Genomic DNA, 19,215 nt, shown 5'->3' on the forward strand with positions numbered 1-19,215 from the left:
TTTCACTTTGTGCTTTCTCCAGCTAAGTCGGAGCTTTTAAAATCGGTTAAACAACACCGACGGGCTGGATTCAGGAGAATCCAGGAGATTCAGGAGACCGAAGGTCCCCTCCCTTGGTAAATTGTGTTCTAGCATCTCCCGGTGAGATGTTTGCATGGCCGCTCAAGGAGAACCCAAATCCAGGGTCATGACTTCTTCAGGTCCAAACCTGAGTGATCGCGGCTCCCTTTCGAGGCAACAGGTGCGAGCATCACCCCACCCGTTCACCAGAGCCGGGAACCTGAGCCTACCACCTACCCCTCCTCCCTTAGGTTCCGTCCCATTGGATAGTTCTGGAATTCCCATCCATTACCCCGGGGGCCTTGCCTTGATTCAGCCCCTCCCCGCTCTGCCTGCTCCTTGCCCACCTCTGCCGCGGTCATTACCACAGCCACTAACTGGACCCTGCCACCAGGCTTTCCCTTTGTGCGGACACAGCCTCAAGAGCGATGGCCGTGCCTCTGGTCTCTGCCACACCCAGGGGACAAAGGAGGCCAAGTCCCCTCACTTCCTTGAACCTCAGGTCTCAAACAGGCTCCAGTTCTCATCAGAGATCCTACAACACCAGGAACTCTGGACCCCACTCAGGTCCCCAGGGTCACTAATCGGATCAGCATCCCTTCTTCCTGGGGAGGGATGAGTGGGTCGTAGGTATGGAGGAAGGTGCCAGCAGTGCTCCTCCCAAATCTTTCCCTCCTGGGAAGTAGGATTTCCCTTTCCCCCTACGGAAACACGACGAGCGGGGAATAAGAGTTCCCATGCAACACAGCGATTCGTTATTTGCAGCAAGACAGGGAAAGAATCGCTTACCCCTTTCAGACAAGCCCCAAAGCTGTTTAGGGTACCCCCGACAACCTTGCCCTCGTCTGCACGGTTCTTGCCACGCTTGAAGAATGCAGCTGTTGGGGCGCCCAGGGGGCTCAGCCGGTTGAGCATCCGACTCTTGATTTCACCTCAGGTCAAGATCTCACGGCTCGTGAGTTAGAGCCCCACATGGGGCTCTGTACTGATAATGCAGAGCCTGCTTGGGACTCTCTTTCTCCCTCTCTCTGCCCCTCCCCTGCTCTCTCTCTCTCTCTCTCTCTCTCTCTCTCTCAAAATAAATAAACTTAAAAAAAAAAGTTAGAGTACGCTCAAACAACTCTTCTCTCGTTTGCATGGTTCTTGCCACGTTTGAAGAACGCAACCGTTCATTTAATGTCCTCAGCTCCCCCTACTAGCCCCGAAGCTTCCTGAGGGCAGGAGCTGTCTCTCCTGTGTCCTAAGAGCTCAGTTCCCGGCCGAGGTGCTGGCACATTGCCGGGCTCAAGAAACGCTTATGCAAGTGAACTACATCTGGTGACAGGAATACCCTCAGCCACCCGGTCCCCACGATCCCTCCAGACCCCCCTGCCCCACGCCAGCCTCCACTTACAGGGTCACCCCATGACACCCCACCCCCATGTCGGGTCTGGGCGGTCCGGGGTCTTCAGAGCAGGACCGGCCCCTGCCTCACAGACAGTCCCCTGCTCTGAATGTGCCTGACGCACGGCCCGTGTTCCTGGCCACACCATCGCCCCAGCACTTGAGGGCCAGCAGGGCGCCACGTCACAGAAGAGGGGCTCGAACAGCCTGCAAATTGCTAGCAAAGCGATGCCGCTGCCACCCCTCATCATGTGACAGACAACTGTATCTCTTTACAGAGGAGTAGACAAAGGCCCCAAGAGAGACACGTCATCCGAGCCAGGGGTATGGAGTTCATCGGAGAGAGAAAGAGCATTCCCCCAGAGGGATGGACGGACAGCTGAGCTGGTGACACGCTGCAGTTTGGATACAGACAAGCCCCCGAAACAGAAAGACAAGGCCAGGGCAAGATGAGGGGGTAGTGCACAGAAGGTTACCTGCCGGAAGTTTCCGTGAGCCTGCCGTGCTGGCAACGTAGGGTAACGAATAGAGAAGTGGCCTCAACCCATACGACTGACTTACCATGAGATCCAGGAAAATAACCTGAATTTCCCCGAGCCTACACTTCCTTCTCTATTGTGACAGTTGAATTAGGACCAACTCTTGGCACCCCCAGTGCCAGCCCTGCATCCCCCTCTTTGCCACACCCTGGCTTCAGCTTAACCGCGTGCCCTGCTCTAGTCCATGGGGTGTTAGCTGTCCTAACAGGAGCAGAGACAAAGTGAGCCTGGCTGCCATTGTGCTGGCTTCTGTGCTCCGGTGATCCACCGTGACCCAAGCGTCCCTGCGGGAGCTGCCGTCCCTCTGGCCCAGAACCTGGACCTGAGCCCGACCCGCAGGCTGAACCAGAACCTCCAGCAGAGCACAGCCCAGATCGGCCTGGCCATCGTACACCCAGTCTCCGGGAAGGCCGGTGAACACGAGATAAATGCTGTGGCCGTATGTCGCTGGGTGTCACATAGCAAAAGACACTGAAATACTCATCAGTGGGGGCAGCCCAGTTCTGGTGAACTCGTGGCACCATGCTCTGAATCCGAAGTCATGACGTTGGTGAAAGTCTCGGAGGCATTACCACATAGGCCAAAGGGGGTTGTTGATCCTGTGTTGGGTAAGTAATCCAAATATGTCTTCAATGGGGCAAAAGAGGGAAATGATTCCATGTAATCATAAAAGCAAAGTGAACTATGTTATCCCACCCCCCCCCCCCCCCCAGTTCAGCCTTCTTGTAGAGATGTGCCCGTGTCACTTCTCTGGAGCGAGCGATAGTCACTCTAGAGCCCCACGACCGCCACCCAGCCTCCACTCTTCCAGCTTCTTTAGAACCCAGCTGCCTGCATTCCTGGGCCCACGAGCCTCTTTACAGCAATCGCTCCAACGTCTGTGTTCATCCTCACATCTCTGACTCTGCTTCTCCCGCCTCCCTCTTTCCTTATAGGGATCCCTGTGGTTACATCAGGCCCACCGGGATAATCCCAGATAATCTTCCCATCTCAAGCCCCCTAATTTAATCACACCTGCAAAGCCTCTTCTGTCATAGAGGACATACTCACGGGTTCTGGGGATTAAGACGTGGACATCTTTGTGTGGAGTATTATCCTGTCCACCACAGTGAGTTTCTGACTCCCATCTTAGAAGCGCAGAATTCGGAAACCAGGAAAGGATCCAGAAGAAGGAAAGGATATGGACCGTCACGAGCACTGTTCACATATTTCATGGTTTTCCCTTCTGGTCACGTGGTAATATGGTACATCTCAGCCCCTCCTGGAAGGCCGCCATCCCCTGTGATTTGCTCTGGTCATCGAAACAGGAGCAGAAGTGACTGAAACATCTGTGAAAATCAGTGGCACCGTGTGATTTGTCTGCACTCTCTCTTCCCTGTCCTGGCAGTTGGTGGCCCCCAGGGCAGCCTGAGTCCCAGAGCGAAGCAGACCCCCAGATGTCCCATGATGGACACAGAGACATTAGTGAGAAATAAATTTTGTTGTTTCCAACCACTGAGATTTGGGGGCCTAACCGAGATCGTCCCAGCATTCAAAAGTTCAGGGCGGCCAGGAGCATGTCCAGCACAAGACTCCGTTGTGATTGTATGTCCCCAGGTATGTCCCCAAAGACTCCCATCCATTGGTCCTGAATGAGCTGTCTGGGCCAAGGCCCAACAACAAAGAATCCAGGGATCAGAGTTCAAACTAAGACTTTCTAAATCCCGCTAAGTACATCCCTCTCGTAACTCTCTGAATGCATGCGCACGCACGTGCACACGGAGAGAACAAAGCCAGCGTGCTCCCAGAGAAGCTGGCCCTTTGCGCCTTCTTCCACGTGCCCAGTCGCTTGCACAACCCCAGGCCAGAAGAGCCAGTGAGGTGCAGAATGGGGCTGCAGCAGGGAAACAGCAACATTGACTCTAACTCACTAGGTCACTCGGAAGGCATAAATGGGGACGAGGATCTAAGCCGACGGATGCGGAAGAGAGATGCCCAGCCAAACGAAGAGACCTGACGGGCTGGTTATAATTGTGTCGGCCACAGCTCCTTGGCCCCAGGAAATGTTAGAAGACAGAAACCCAGACAGCCTGAGTCCTGGTGAGGCAAGCTAGTTAAGGGCCAGGAAAATCCTCCCCCACATATGTACTCACTAGAAAGGTCTTCGCTGGTGACAGCTATTTGCCAGAGAGCCGGGCCTGGAAGACAGCTTGAAGGAAAGGGAGAAAACTATGGTGTGCGGGGGTGTGATTTGGGGGCCTGCATGTGGCACGGTATGGGTTGGGATGGATAGGGAAAACAGAACACAATTTGTCTTAGAAGTAAGTCCAGGGGCACCTGGGTGGCTCAGTCGGTTAAGCGTCCGACTTCGGCTCAGGTCATGATCTCCCAGTTTGTGAGTTCGAGCCCCGCATCGGGTTCTGTGCTGACAGCTCAGAGCCTGTGTCTCCCTCTCTCTCTCTGCTCCTCCCCTGCTCATGCTCTCTCTCTCTCTCACTCTCCTTCAAAAAAATAAATAAAAACATTAAAAAAAAAAGAAAGAAGAAAGAAAGAAAGAAAGAAAGAAAGAAAGAAAGAAAGAAAGAAGTCCAGACCTGTCCTCCAAGGGTGTACTTAGCACTGAGGCTGTTCTCAGCAAATGTGGCAGAGAGGGGCTCTGTAACTTGGAGAAGATTAAATCCCACGATTCGGTCATGTCTTTACGTATTCGTCCATTCATGCATTCATTCGTTTATTATTCTTTCTTTTAAGAAGCATGAATGGGGGCGCCTGGGTGGATCAGTCAGTTGAGCATCCGACTTCAGCTCAGGTCATGATCTCGCGGTCCGTGAGTGAGTTCGAGCCCCGCCTCGGGCTCCGTGCTGACAGCTCAGAGCCTGGAGCCTGCTTCAGAGTCTGTGTCTCCCTCTCTCTCTGCCCCACCCCCACTCACACTCTGTCTCTCAAAAATAAATAAAAATGTTTAAAAATTTTTTTTAAAAAGAAGCCTGAATGAAGCAGGAACCCTATAATCTTGGAAAAGATAAATAAAGTAAAACCTCTTCCCTTAAATAACATACAGGCAATACGTGAACATAAAAAGCTAACCGTATGGGAGACCAGTGGTGTCCAAAGTGGGAGAAGGGACACATTGACCAGCGGTGCCCAAGACAACCATTTAAGCAGAAAAAAGAAAATATTAGAATTTCTATGTATTTTTCTCTCATCCTTTCTAAATGCATATTTTACGTAGGCTTTCTAACATATGATAAAACAATCCAATGGTACATGTGACTAATAAATAAATGAACAAACGAGCAAGAAAAAATGGTTCGGAAATATGTGCTCAAAAATGTGCAGTGATGGAACGCAAAAGCAAAACCGTAGAAGCAGTTATAGATTTTTGATTCCCTGTCTAAGAGAACAGCAAGATACCAGCTTGGGATTCATCCTTTTCCACCTTCCCATTGAAATGCTTACGAAAATAGACCCAGGAGAATTAAAGGTGCAATAATACGGAGAAACAGAAATAATGTTCCGTTATCTACCAGAGCCCAAGAGGAATTTCTACTAAGTGACGAATGAGTGAGTCTACGAAGCAGAACAATAACACCCATGGAAGAAGATGAGAGGTTCCCGAACACGTCCATTGTCTGCCCCTACCTCAGACTCCAGAGCATTTTTACCAAAAGGAAGGGCAGCAAGGGAACTATATTGAGTATCTAGTGCTGCGTGGCAAATAACCTGACATCCGATGGCTCAAAACAACAGTAATCACTCATTAGCTCCCTCAGCTCTGCAGATCAAGGAGCAAGCGCGGCCTGGTGAGGCGCCTCCGGCTCAGGCTCTCTCAGGTGATTGCTGCCAGGTACCAGCTGGTGTCCAGCCATCTCAGTGATGGACTGAGGCCACAAGACTCACTTCCCAGGAGGCTCGCTCCCGGGGCCAGCAAGTCGCAACTGCCAAGTTGGTTCCTCTTCATGCGGGCTCTCCACGGAGCCGTGTTAGTGTCCTTCCAACATGGCGGCTGGCTTCCTGCAGAGAGAACCATCCAAGAGGCCAAGGCAGAAGCGACAATGTATTCTATGACGTAGCCTTGGGAATCACCGCTGTGACCTCCACCATCCTCTATTTGTCACACAGGCCAGCCCGATACAACGTGAAAAAGAACTACATGGGGAGTGAAAACCAGAAACGGGGCTCATTGAGGCCATCACAGAGGCTGGTTACCACAGAAGCCAACTCACCAGGGACTATTCCTGACATAGACAAGGCCCTTTTTCCATCTCTCTCACTTTTTGCGTCTTTGTCTCTCCCTCTCTTTCTTATTTGTCATTCTCTCTCTCCCTCTCTCTCTCTCTCTCTCCATCTTTATGCCTCCCTCTGTCACTTGTTTCCACCATTAGTCTTTACCTTTCCACACATTTTCAAACACTGTAACATCTACTTGTGAAAAGGTAAAATCATTATTGATCTCACAACTTCTATCCCTCCATGAAGGGATAGAAGCACAGACCCTGAGGGCAAGGGTATCAGCAGGAGTCAAAGCGACAAAGGAGACGCCCAAACTACTGCCCTCAACCCTGCCGCTTCCACTGACAGAGGTCAGTGTCCCAAGGATGAGCTGGCAAAGGTTAGCCGTGTAGGGCGCAGCTGATGTGGGTTTGCCAACAGGAACACGAGGCCATCCTGTCTCTAGCTGACCTTGGGTGAATCCTTGCCTCCTGATGCCTGACCACCTCCGCTAAGCCCCTTCTAAACACAGCATAGGTTCTGCAACTTTTGGAACCCACTCCACATGCAATTCCAACACTGGGAAGGATTTTTAGCTGCAAACAGCCTGCCTAATGCAAGCAGGAAAGGAACATATGAAACGTACCCAATAACTCAGAATATCTTTGAGAAGAGTAAAAATGGAATCTGACTCTGCCGAGTCCAAACACCCCTGTGAGGATTCTCTAACAAACATCACTATGCAGCCGTTACCACGACCACAACTAGCAGCCAGAAATTCCACCACTGCCGCCCCCAAACCACCAAATAGCTCCACGCTTTCTGGACAAGGACCTCATATTTTTGATTCCAAGTCCCAGAGAAGTTCACCTAACTACATACAGGGGCCTAGGTCCTCTGCCGTTACCCTGGCTCAAAGCAATCCTCGGGACGCAAATTTTCTGGGTTCTTCCATGCAAAGGCGGGAGTCATAATGTTCAAAATAATTCAGGGGTAGCGAGACTGCCCAAAAGGTATCGGACAGCTGTAAATGGCGTATGTCCACTGCACAGATCAAAGGAACGCAAAGAACGCCAGCGAGAAGAAGGAAAAGGGAAGGTGTTTCCTCGTGGACCGCTGCCAACCCACGCTGCCCAGATAAACACCAAACCAGATACTGGTGATCACTGGCATTGTTGTGGACTGTTATTGGCAACATGAGCACGTTTAAGGTTAGCGATAACGTTCGAACCCAGGACCTCACTTGAGCTCACAAAATCCCAGTGAAGTAAATCAGTTTGGGACCATGCGGCCCGGCGAGATGGGGAGCCAGACAAGACTGGTCCCCGGAGCTCCCCCTGAACAACTAGAGATACAGAAAAGGTGAGTCTCCCTTAGCACCTGTGTCTGTGTCTCAACAGGGGAATGTCTTTACTTACCTTGGCGGAAAACCCCAGCTTTGTAGGCAAGAGATAAGCCCATCTTCATCCACAAGCATCCCGTTATCATTTCTTTCACATAGACTGCAGGCACACAGACATTTTTCTACATCAAAATGCAGACATAAGTTTGTCTTCTCATTCCCTTCGTCAAATCCACCCACCGGCTACGGAGCAGAGATCCAGTTAACTGCGACAGGACCAGGGTTACAGGCACAGTGGTCCTTTGTCATGTTTTGGCTGCCTGGAATCCAAATTTCCTTCCTGTTTTTGGAGAAATCCCCAAGCCTATGATAGTCTTGGTGGGAACAAAGTCCATGGAAGCCTAAGAGAGCTAGATAGTGTCTATTCCCAGCAGGCAGTTGGGCAGTCACATCACCTCAGCTGGACCGATCGCACCTCCCACCTTGACCGCTGAAATCACCTGTGTTCTCAGATGCCTTGGCTCCCACCGATTCCTTTCCTGCTTAAGTTAGAGGCAGTTATGCAGAGACAAAAAAAAAAAAAAAAAAGAGTAGTTCATCTTTAACGTCATGCTGGTCATTAAAGAGTCCAAGGTTTCTGTTAGCCTGCCCAGGTTTGTCAGCACCAAAGGACAATTTTTGTTGGGCTTTCTGAAAGGCCTTCATATTCCAACAAACATTCATTGTCCGCACCTTCTGTGCCAAACAGTGTCCTAGATAACGGAGACTCAGTGAATAGGCAGCGATCCCTTCTCTCTAGGAGCTAGTGGTTAGAGGGAGTTCAAAGCTGTTTTCAAGGCCCCCCTGCGCCCATCACTATCTTTTCAGACACCTAGGAATCAGGTTAGAAACCACTGATCGAACCAAAATCACTCCTTTACATAAGGAAAAAACGAAGAACCAGAAGGGTAAAGAGATTTCTCCAAAGTCATAACAGCAATTTCCCAACAAAGCCAGGAGCTCTCCACTTCCCCTGATCCCAGGCCAGAGCTCTTTCCACTTCATCACCCGACCTGGAGGGGGTTTAGACAGCAGACGTCATCTGCCCTTCTGTTGATTTTTTGCCAACTGGTCAACACTGAGATGCTGGCAGGCAGACTAGTGAAGGCCCAGTTAAGCCCAGCCGGGGTCGTCTGCAAAACGGAACACCACCTGAGGAAGAAAACAGTCTCGAGGCGCCCTGGGGACACGCTGTGGAGGACAGGTTTGAGCCAGCAAGTCCAAAAGAGAGAGAAGTACAGGAGACGGACACACCGAGCATGCCAGTCTGCCTTTCCAGCACACCAGCCCCAGGAGCATATGGCCCATAATTAGCCCCCGGGAGATGGTTATTGAGCCACAAATGGAGAATTATGGCTTCAGGTAAGAACCGGCAGCAGGAAGCGGAACCCTCAGAAGACTAAGAAAACCCTGTTTTCATGCAAATGCCTTCAGTAATCATAAACAAAAGGAGACACGCAGGGGCCTAGGGATGACCAGGGGGAGGAAGGCTGTTGCTACATCAGATACTGCATTTCTGGAAGATCTCTGAGACCCAGAAGAATCTTGCAGGCATCCCTGCCCCACGGGCCCTGGAGACCCCACCTGACTTATTCCAGGGCTGCAAGCTGGGAGCGTCCCCTCAAGGACACAGGGGAGCTCGTGGTTCCAACGACAGGCCAGGCGTTTTGTGGATGAGAAGATCCGCTGGCCATCTAAGAATTGGTCAAAGTTCCTCGACACAGGGTTCCTTTTTCCCCTTCGCCCCCCCGCTCTCCGTTCCCTTCCAGTCCGCTCAAGAGGCAGAGGAGTGAAACAGGCCAAAACCCGGCCTGGCAGATTTGACTCCCAAGCTACTGCTTCCGGGCTGTGTGACCTTAGGCTGGTACTTCACGTCTCTGTGTCCCAGTCTCCTCAGTGGTAAAGTGGGGTGATGTTGCGTGGAAAACACGAGTTGCGGCACTGAAAGCTCTCAGAAGTGAGTCTGGCGTGTCGCAGGTGCTCGGTAAGGGTTAGAGGTCCCTGTTACCACCCCCACCCCACAGATGCCTTCTGTCTATTCACACTTAAGTCGGCCCCCCGGTCTTCCTTCTTGCCTCTCAACTTCTCTCTCACCTTACACACGCTCTCATAACCCCCTGGGCACGGATTCCTTTTCCCACCATCTCTGCACGTATTCAACCTCCCCGCCTTCCAGACCCAGAAGGGATCCCATGAGAAACCATCCCTGATGGCCATGGGTGGGAATAACCGTCATCTCTCACGCCCAGTGCGCCTCCCCCATGGTTCTTCACGCTCTCTACGTTGCTTTATACTCATTCGTGCCATTGCCCCTCTGCCCCACCTGCCGGCCCTCGGCCAATGCTGCTCAATAAACCTGGGGAGCAGCAGATGATGAACAGGGAACAATGGGTGCTCCACCGAGCTCCCAGGGGCCCCATAGGCTCCCACCCATGCCCTCGGCTCTCCCCTTCCCACTCGGTATGGAGGCACCATTCACTCAGCCTCCCGCGAGCGTCCCCACACATCCTTTGGGACCAAGTGCCAAGTCCTGGGAGACAGGCTTCCAAGGAGAATCCCAACCCCAGGTGGCAGTGGCTGAAAAAGGGAGAGTAAACCGGGACGAAGGGGGATGTGGGGAAGAAGGAGGGTGTGCAAGGAAACGCTCACAGTTGACACAAGTGAAGACTGCAGAGGTTGGGGTGAAGGGAGATTTGTCCACACAGGCTGGCTGGGGTCAGCCGGCCAGGCTCCTGCTCAGGAAAGCAGGCTTGTGTCCATAAGCACGGGCAGTCACAGAAGCGTCACGTAAAGCGATTCAAATAAAGTGCTTTGCATGATGGATGACACACAGGGCGTGTTCCGTACATGTTGACCATGATCTCCATTATTAGTTTAACCGGCATCATAGTCTAATATCCAGACAATCATACTCAAGTTCTACCTTTATCACCAAGTTACTGTGTGACCTCAGGCCAGTCACCAGGCCCTTCTGGGCGTCTCTGGGCCTCAGTTTCCTCACCTATAAGATAAGGGAGCTGCACTTGGTGATCTCTGGCTTTTTTCTTCAGTCCCTGATGCTGAGAATCTGCCCCAGCCCCCGTGGACCCGTCCCTCCTGTGACAGCCGCTTCTTAGGTTATGGCGCACAATTCTACACTCTCTGTGTCACTGCTTACTGTTCCGGTCTCCAGAGTTTCTGCTGTGCCCCAAAACCGTGTCTGTATTTAGCTCTCCCCAGCAGGACCGACCAAAGAACTGAGCACCTAGAAAGTTCTTAATAGCTGTTGATTTACAAGGAGTCACATCATCAGGAAAACTGGGAGTCAAAACGTAGCCTTGTCTTATCATCATGATGAAAACAAGGAGGTGGGGGGGCCAGGGTGGCTCAGTTAAGCGTTCGACTCTTGATTTGGGCTCAGGTCATGATCTCACGGTTCATGACATGAAGCCCCCATCGGGCTCTGCTTGGGATTCTGTCTCTCCCTCTCTCTCTGCCCCTCGCCTGCTCTCTCTCTCTCTCAAAATAAATAAATAAATAATGAGGAGGAGAGGAAGAAAGAGGAGGAGGGAGAGGAGAGAAGGAGGGGAGGAGGGGGAGGGGAAGAAGAGGAGGGAGGGGGAGGAGGAAGGGGGAGGAGGGGGAGGAGGGGAGGAAGGAAGAGGAGAGGGAGGAGTAGGAGGGGGGAGGGGAAGCAGGGGGAGGGGCGGAGGGGGAGGAGGAACAATGGGGAGGGAGGAGCAAGCATGAGTGTCCCGTGTTTGCTGAGCTGTGCTGAGCACTCCCCCTGTGTAGCACACACGACCATCAATCCAAAGATTCAGAGGCTTAGGAAATGCCACTCTTCCACTCTTTGCACGCAGCCTAGTTTGCACTCTGTGCCCCTACCGCGTGGGGCCGCGGCACACTCCGTCCTGCTCGCCGTGGGGCTCGTCCACACTGTAAGGTGCACACAATCCCGGAGGCCCGGGCAGCTCCCAGAGAGCAGGGGGCCTCTTCCAGTCTGGGGCTGTCCCTGAACAACCTGGGCACTAAGACACCTCGAACAGCACGAGCCCCCCAAGACCTGGGGTCCCCTCTTCTAACCTTCTCGCCTGCCTTCCTGCTCCGCCTTCTCTCTAAGCCCTGCCAAGGAACAGGACCAGATTTCAAAGCTCCCCGACCCTTGGACCCCTCCTGTGCCCACAGCACCCTGCTCGAGGGGATGTGCTGCAGGTGGCAGGCACCCCCCCCTCCCTTCCAGCTCCTCCAGCTCCAAGAGCATGGTCTCCTCCCTCAGACGCCAGCCTCACTCTTACTTTTTCGTGGGGATTTTCGTCACTCATTATACCCAGAGTCTCAATCTTTTACAGGAATGAAAAGGTCCCCTTCCACAGAGGGCAAGGGACGTTTCGTCTTCAGCCCTCCTAGAAGGTCAGAGGAAATACGTGTGGCGCATCCTTCCAGCACACGGAAGAAGGGCAGGACAGAGCCCCGGCATGCACCGTGCCCTGCAGTGCTCACAGCCCTCCCCGCCAGAGACTGACGGGGGCCAAGTTCAGATCACCACGCCCTGGAGCGGGCCAACGACCCGTCTGCAGGCACAGGGCCAAAGCTTCCGGAACGCTCTACAACTGGACTTAAAGCCTTGATGGTCAGCCTGTCCTCCTCCGTCACCATGAGGACAAAGTGTGACATCTGCTCCACAACCCCATCACCCACCCAAAGCCAGCCTCATGGGCCAGTCCGAGGCACCTGCCGGCCCCTACCCACCTCACCCCCAACTCCTGCCAACTCAGCACATGCACACTCTGGTCCCCCCTAGGTCCTAGGCCCTCTCACCACCTTCCTGCCTGTCCCTTACCTTGAGGCGGCCCCTGAGTCCCCAGGCACCTGATTCCCTGCGTTGGCCATACGCTGGGCCATGCCGGCAACCTCAGAGCTGCCCCCGCTGGGCTCTCCCGGGTGGCATCTCTGGAGGATGAGCCTGCTGTGTACCATCAACAGGAAAGAGGCCAATGTTCCCTTCAGCCTGGCCCAGCTCCTCCTGCAAGACGGAGACTGGACGCCCTGCTCTCTGTAGTTAGTGGCGATGCCCCCCTTTTGTCTTCTTCCACAGGACGCGGTAAAGCAGAGGACAGCGGGCTCTTCCTGCAAAAGGCCAGATAGTAAATACTTGAGGCTTTGCCGGCCACACGATCTCTCTCACAATGACTCAACTCAGCCACGGGAGTACAAAAGCAGCTGTAGACAGCAAGGAAACAACAGAAGTGGCTGTGTTCCAATAAGACTTTTTTATAGACAGACCCTAAAATGTTAACCTGTGTAAGTTTCACATGTCACCAAATAGCATTTTTCTTTTGACTTTTTATAATCATTTACAATGTAACAACAATTCTTAAAGATGTCAAGAGAAAAAGGGGGGGGCCTCACAACCCTTACAAGAAGAGGCGGCCAGCTCGGTCCGGCCCGGGGGCTGTAGCGTGCCAGCCCCCGGCGGAGAGGGACAAGCCCTGGTTCGGGGTCAGACGGGGGCATTCCAGTGCTCTTCCCACCACCTACGGGCCCCAGGACCTTGGACAAGTTACTCAGCGTCTCTGGGTTTGTTCCCCCTCAAAAAACTTGGAAAATAATCACGCCCTTTCCATACGATTTTTGTGAGCCTTAACTGAGAAGCAATGCAAAATGGTTCGGGGCACAAATACCCCAGATGAAAAAGTCTAAGCGGGGATGGCAGGCACTTTGTTATCATGGCAGAAAAATCTGGAATCCAGGACTGTGAAACAGCAGGGCAGAAATCAGCTTTGCCATCAGCGAAGTCCTGTGTTTCTCTCCTAGCTCAACCCCTTACAGCCGTGTGACCTCGCTCAAGTTACGGGACCTCTCTCAGCTTCAGTTTCCTCATCCATAAAATATCGACAATACGCTCACCTCACAGGCTCTCCGGTGGATGACTCCGATGGCAGAAAAGGTAAAGTGCTTGGCATAGATTAGACCAAAAAGTGGCGATTATTCTTCATCCCATCCTGATTCTTTTCATGCCCCAAATTTCCTTTTTTTCCTTTCCAGAGAAGAAGTCAACGTTCTTTATCAAAAGCCCACCTCTCATCTCTGTCTCCAAAACATCCCTTTTGATGTTCCCTTGTGCTCCATCAACACAACATGCTCCCACCTCCCTGCGGGAAAGCTCGTTGCTGGAAACTAGGGCAGCCCTTTGAACTGGCGTTCTTTCTCCAAGCTGGAAAACATTGGGCGGTGTGCTGGGAGCTGTTTGTTTTCTCGTTCTCACCCTTGGGAGTCGCTCTATCTGGATCCGAGGCTGACAAGGGACCAGCATGAGGACAGGCTGCCCGCGGGCCCGGGCCTGGGAGGGACCTTGTCAGCCCGGCCCAGGCCGCAGCTGCGGGGCCCTCAGGTCCCCGTTGGCTTTGTGGGTCAGACTGATGGTCAGTTCCCAGCCGGGCCATCTCTGATCCGACACGGACAGCCCTGATACAGGCCAGGCTTGTCTTCTTGCTGGAAAAGCTTCCAGACACGGTATTTCGGGTGGAGGCCTGCTCGAGCTAGAAGGCTGGCATAGCGACAGGAACTGGAGTGATTTGAGGGTGCGGAGGGACGGGGGGGGGGGGGGCATTCTTTCTGGTTGTCTGGTCCTCCTGTCCCTTGCAGGGGGTGGACGGGCCCAGGGCTGAGGTTCAAGGTGGAGAGATCAGAGCCAGGATAGAAGCCAGAAACAGGAAAAGCCAGGGTGACCACCCACCCAGAGAAAGCTGGGGCTAGTCACCGAGTCCGGAGAGGGGGGACAGAGCCCCAAACCAGGACAAAGCCAAAGCGTTAGATGCTTTCCATCCGTGTGTCGAGTACCCTCCTGATGCCACATACCCTGCCGGGCCCAGGAACGTGGGGCAAACACCACACAGTCCCAGCCTCCTAAAGAACTCATTTTCTAGGCGCAGAGGGATGCACATACAGGGAATGCGTTGTGTTCCCAAAACCCATTTCACGTCACCCAAGCCACACAGTTTGTCTGCGTTTCCTGGTTTCTTTGCACTGTCAGCCATGGGACTGAGCTCTGGCCTATGGATATACGTGCTGGGGACACTGCCAGGCCTGGCCCACAGAAAAAAGTCTCCCATAGCCTCCTCCTCCTGTGCTGGCTGAATCCAGAAGGTCCGGCAGCGGCCTCTCGGGACGGGCAGAGCCCCAACACGGAAGGAGCCCGGGATCCTGAGTAACCCTATAGAAGGCCACTGGCTGGCCAGGACCCCCCTGCAAAAGACTTAGTGTGAGTAAGAAAGAAACATTTAACATGTTGACATGTTAACGTTAATGTCAACATTTAACATGAGAGACTCAGGGGCTGGCTTGTTACCGCTGTTAACGTGGTCAGAGCAGATGTGATACCGTAAGAGCTGTGACGCCATAAAACAGGTAACTGACCAGAATGAAATCCAACCTCCCTCCCTCCCAGCTGAAGAGTTCCAGGACTTGAGCAGCCTCCAAGCCTTGTCGGAGATGTTCCCAGGCAAACCTGAGCTCTTGCTGGAGTTTGTCACTGGGCCCCCACACTGAGTCAGCCTCCTGCGCACCCCTGACTCATCCCACCCTCCCGGACTCCGGGCTGTCCCCGATCTGTCTCTCCAGAGCATCTGAAAGCTGCCGTGCTGGCCTTCCCAAGCACGAGTTGGGTGCTCCTCACTAGGCTGTGTGCTGCTAAGCAGAAGGTCATGGGGAACCTGGGCGGGGCCGTCTCGGTGGGGTCGTAAACAGAACAACAGTGGGAAGATAGACTCTTGATTCAAATTGTGGCGCTGCCCTCAGCATCCCCTTCCCTTTCTAGATCTGGACTGTCCTCCTGGAGGTCCATCTAACCATGACCATCCGTGGTTCTGGAGACTCTGACCCGTCTCTTCACAGCATTTCAAGTCAGCACACGACAGCTCTATTCGCGTACTCAGAAACTTGCTGTGCAGAAGCCTGTGATCGATGTGTTTGTGTCTGTGTTTTGTTTTTCTTTTTTCTTTTTAATTTTTTAAATATTTATTTTTGAGGGGCGCCTCGGTGGCTCAGTCGGTTAAGTGTCCGACATGAGCTCAGGTCATGATCTCACGGTCCGTGACTTTGAGCCCCACATCGGGCTCTGTGCTGACGGCTCGCAGCCTGGAGCCTGCTTTGGATTCTGTCTCCCTCTCTCTGCCCCTCCCCTGCTCACGGTCTGTCTCTCTCCCTCTCTCAAAAATAAATAAACATTTAAAAAATTGTTTTAAATAAATATTTATTTTTGAGAGAGGGAGAGAGAGAGTAGCAAGTGATCAAGGGAGGGGCAGGGAGAGAGAAAGAGGCAGAGGATCTGAAGCGGGCTCCCTGTGGATGGCAGAGAGCCCAATGAGGGGCTCGAACTCGTGAACCATGAGATCATGACCTGAGCCGAAGTCAGATGCTTAACTGACTGAGCCTCCCAGACTTAGTGTCCATGTTTTAATGCTCATGACAACACTGAGGGGTAGTGCACTAGTCCCATATTGCAGAAGAGGAACCCAAGATTCAGAGAAGAGAAGTGTCTGGGATTCACAGTCATGTCCCCCTGACTCCAGTGCCTCCATTTTTTCACCAGTATCTCCTTCTGACTCTCTGCTGGTTCTTTCAGTTTTCTGAAAACATGCCCTGTCACGTTGCCAAGTGGAATCAGCTCTAGGTTGGCTTGGAAGGTCAAGGATCAGGACCCAGATCTGCCCTGAAATCACTGTGTGACCTTGACCCCTGTGAGGCCATTTAACCATCAAGAGGAACCGCAAGACACTCTGAAACCTCACCTAGGTGGAGAGGGATTGGATGTTTCTAGATATAAAAATAGTTTAAAGAGGGAAACTGTCCAACCAACGTAAGGCGGTGTTTCTCCTGTGTGCATCAGGCCTCACTGAGGGCAGAATGTGCTGGAAGCATCTGAACTCTCCATGCATTCAGGACTTGTGGAGAAGGAGAAAGTGTGTAATTTCTGCTGGGTTTGTTGCTTCAGAAACTCAGAGAGGGACGGGGAAATCGTGACTTCCAAAGCTCACAGCTTTGAGTTTGTGTGGACAGCTGGGCCTGAAGACGGTGTCAGCTGGCATGAGTGAGAAAGCCTCCCTTTAGCAAAAAGTGATTTGCAGGAAGGGAATTTCTGTACTCTGCGTGTGGGCAAAAGGCAACCAAATGTTCCCTGGCATTCATGCTTCATTACCAGCGGAACGGGGTCCCGTCCTCAACCATCCGTGGGGAGGAAAGAATAGGAAGCCACCCAAGACCATGTCCGGTCTCATCCAGAAGCGAGACGCAACATGTGAACACACTTTAGGAAACAGAATATGAGGAACTAATTGGAGATGTCCACAAAGATTTACAGCACACTTATCACAGCCCCACTCACAATCCAACAAGTAGACACAGCCTAAAACCTCACCAGAGTGAATTGATTAAATCCTTTTCGCGGTATATCCATATATTAGAATCCTGTCGTGCTATTAAAAGGATGTTTCCAGAGACCTGGTAGGGGGTTGAGGCAGTGTTGATAACGGGAATGTAATGTCAGCCTACAAGCCGCCCCTGCATCTCGGCCCATCTCCAGAAGGTGCACAAGTAACCGGTAACAACAAGGTCTTTGGGAAGACAGCGACAAGCCAGCAGATGGGGGGTGGAAGGAGACTCCCTTCTTATCATTCACTGTCTCGTAACTTCCAACTCTTCAGACAGAAAGGGGCCATAAGTGCCCAGCACAGTAAAGGAAAGAAGACCCACACTAAGACATGTGATGAGAAGATCCGACCAGCTTCCAGATAGAAAAGGGGAAGGAAAGGTCACACAAAAGAACCAGAATCAGAATACCATCGGACTATTTCCACCTGAAGGACCAAAATGAAAATATTTACAGAGTCCAAAAAAAAAAAAAAAAAAAAAAAAAGTTAGCTTCTAGGTGGCATCCAGGCCCAGGGGACACCCCTCACCCCACCTCCACCCCTACTCCAGGCTGCAGGAGGGATCAGAGCGCTCCTGGAGAGGCCTCTTCAGGAAAATAAAATGGATTGAGTGCATTTGTGATTTGAAAAAATAAATAAATAAATAAGCAAAAGATCCCTAGAAAAGTAAACAAATAAAATACAGGAAACGATATTTACTTATAGAAAAAAAAATACAGTGCACTATTTAAAGCAGGGCTAGAAATTATCTATAGCGTCATCATGATGTATGTGTTAGTCTGGGTTCCCTGAGGAACAGGTGCTATTAGATGTGCATGAGATTTGTTGGAGGAAACACCTAGGAAGGGAAGTGGGGAGGGAGCCAGAGCCAGACGGAAGCCGTCACACCACCCTGACTCTTGCAAAAGCAGAAAGTCAACTTACGAAAATTTTGCCCACACTGGGGGGGGGGGGGGGGGGGTCCGTCCAGCCAAGTCCCCCACTAAAGGTATCCAATCACACAGGGGGTCGAATCAGTGCCCACGCTGGGCTGTCCTTGACCAGGGGCTGCTGCAGGAAGCCTGATCCAGGGCTGGTTCCAAAGGGGGTGCCGCCGGGGATCCCAACAGATGTGAAAAAACACTGCCCACCTGTGTAAACTCCTCCCATACAGGATGCAGAGAGGGAAGCGGGAGGAGGTGGGGGTGCAGAGAGCCAGGCGGAGATCACAAGACCCCTGCAGGTGCTGCTCTACATTTCTCACTCCAGCTGAAGTCAGCCTGGGGCCTTTGAGCCCCCCACACGGATGATGGGCGGAAGCGAGTGTGTCCCCTTATGGCGGAGGAGGTAAAAAGCCCCGGAGCTTCGTTCCTTCCTCATTTCCCCTATTGCAGTGACCTTGGAAGCCACAGGTTGAGATGGTGACGGCACAAGACGAAGTTCACGGAAGTCTCTGAGTCACCAGAGAGAGGACAGACCCCCACAACCCACATCGCCACTACCGACCCGCCTCCCCCGAAGACGACCTGGCCATCTACTCAGAGGAGAGTGCCAGCCGCTGTCCCCGTAACCTCTCGTCTTTGCCAGCTCTCCTGCAGCGAGGTCTGGGGTCCCGCACAGGCTCCATCGCACCCTCGGCAGGGGCACCGAAGCAGCTCCGGCACCCCCGTCCCACCAGAGCAGACCCAGGCTCCGGCTCCCTGCCACGTCCAGGCTCAGGTGGAGCACTGTGCTGTGAGCCATCAGCCGGGGTCTGCGCCCCACATCCAGAAGATGCGCAGAGGGGTTCACCCTTCCGGAGCCAACTTTGGCCAACGAGAGACGGGAGATGAGAAGGAGCTGTCCCTTCTTCCCCAGGGTAGATCGTTCTGAGCTGATGTCTTACACCAAGCAAGCAGGTGTCCTCTTGTGACGCTGTGGCCTCAGCAATGCACCCCCTTGCCTTTGTGTTCTCCCCTGTCTGTGGCACTCCCCTTTCCCCTCGCTCTCGCTGCCCTGGGACTGCGCCTCACACAAAGCTTGAGCGTGTCACCTTTGCCTCGGGCTCCGCATTGGATGGCAAAGACATCTCTGGAGGAGCCTTCTTGGATCTGCAGGCAACAGGGGAATTCAGGGGGAAGAAGTCGCTGAGGACAGGGACGGGAGGTTTGCGGAGCCCTGTGTCCAGGAATAGGAAAGAGGAGCAGGAAACCGAATCCCTCAGAAAGGGAATCGGGAACCACAAACCAGCAAAATGGCGGAGATAATTCCATGAGCCTCTGGGAACGTGTTT

At 52.7% G+C, this 19,215-nt stretch overlaps 1 long non-coding RNA gene across 1 annotated transcript; it reads right to left on the reverse strand.

Moving 5' to 3' along the window:
* Nucleotides 1-1,804: 1,804 nt before the first annotated feature.
* Nucleotides 1,805-18,794, reverse strand: LOC106971503 (uncharacterized). The gene is made up of 5 exons (XR_003421541.2): nt 17,889-18,794; nt 12,377-12,663; nt 7,592-7,675; nt 3,033-3,310; nt 1,805-2,581 (listed from the first exon to the last, which is right to left on the reverse strand). It is a non-coding gene; the product is annotated as an uncharacterized LOC106971503 (long non-coding RNA).
* Between the last annotated feature and the right edge of the window lie 421 nt (nt 18,795-19,215).

Source organism: Acinonyx jubatus, chromosome F2, assembly GCF_027475565.1.
Source record: "Acinonyx jubatus isolate Ajub_Pintada_27869175 chromosome F2, VMU_Ajub_asm_v1.0, whole genome shotgun sequence".
Taxonomy (NCBI): Eukaryota; Metazoa; Chordata; class Mammalia; order Carnivora; family Felidae; genus Acinonyx; species Acinonyx jubatus.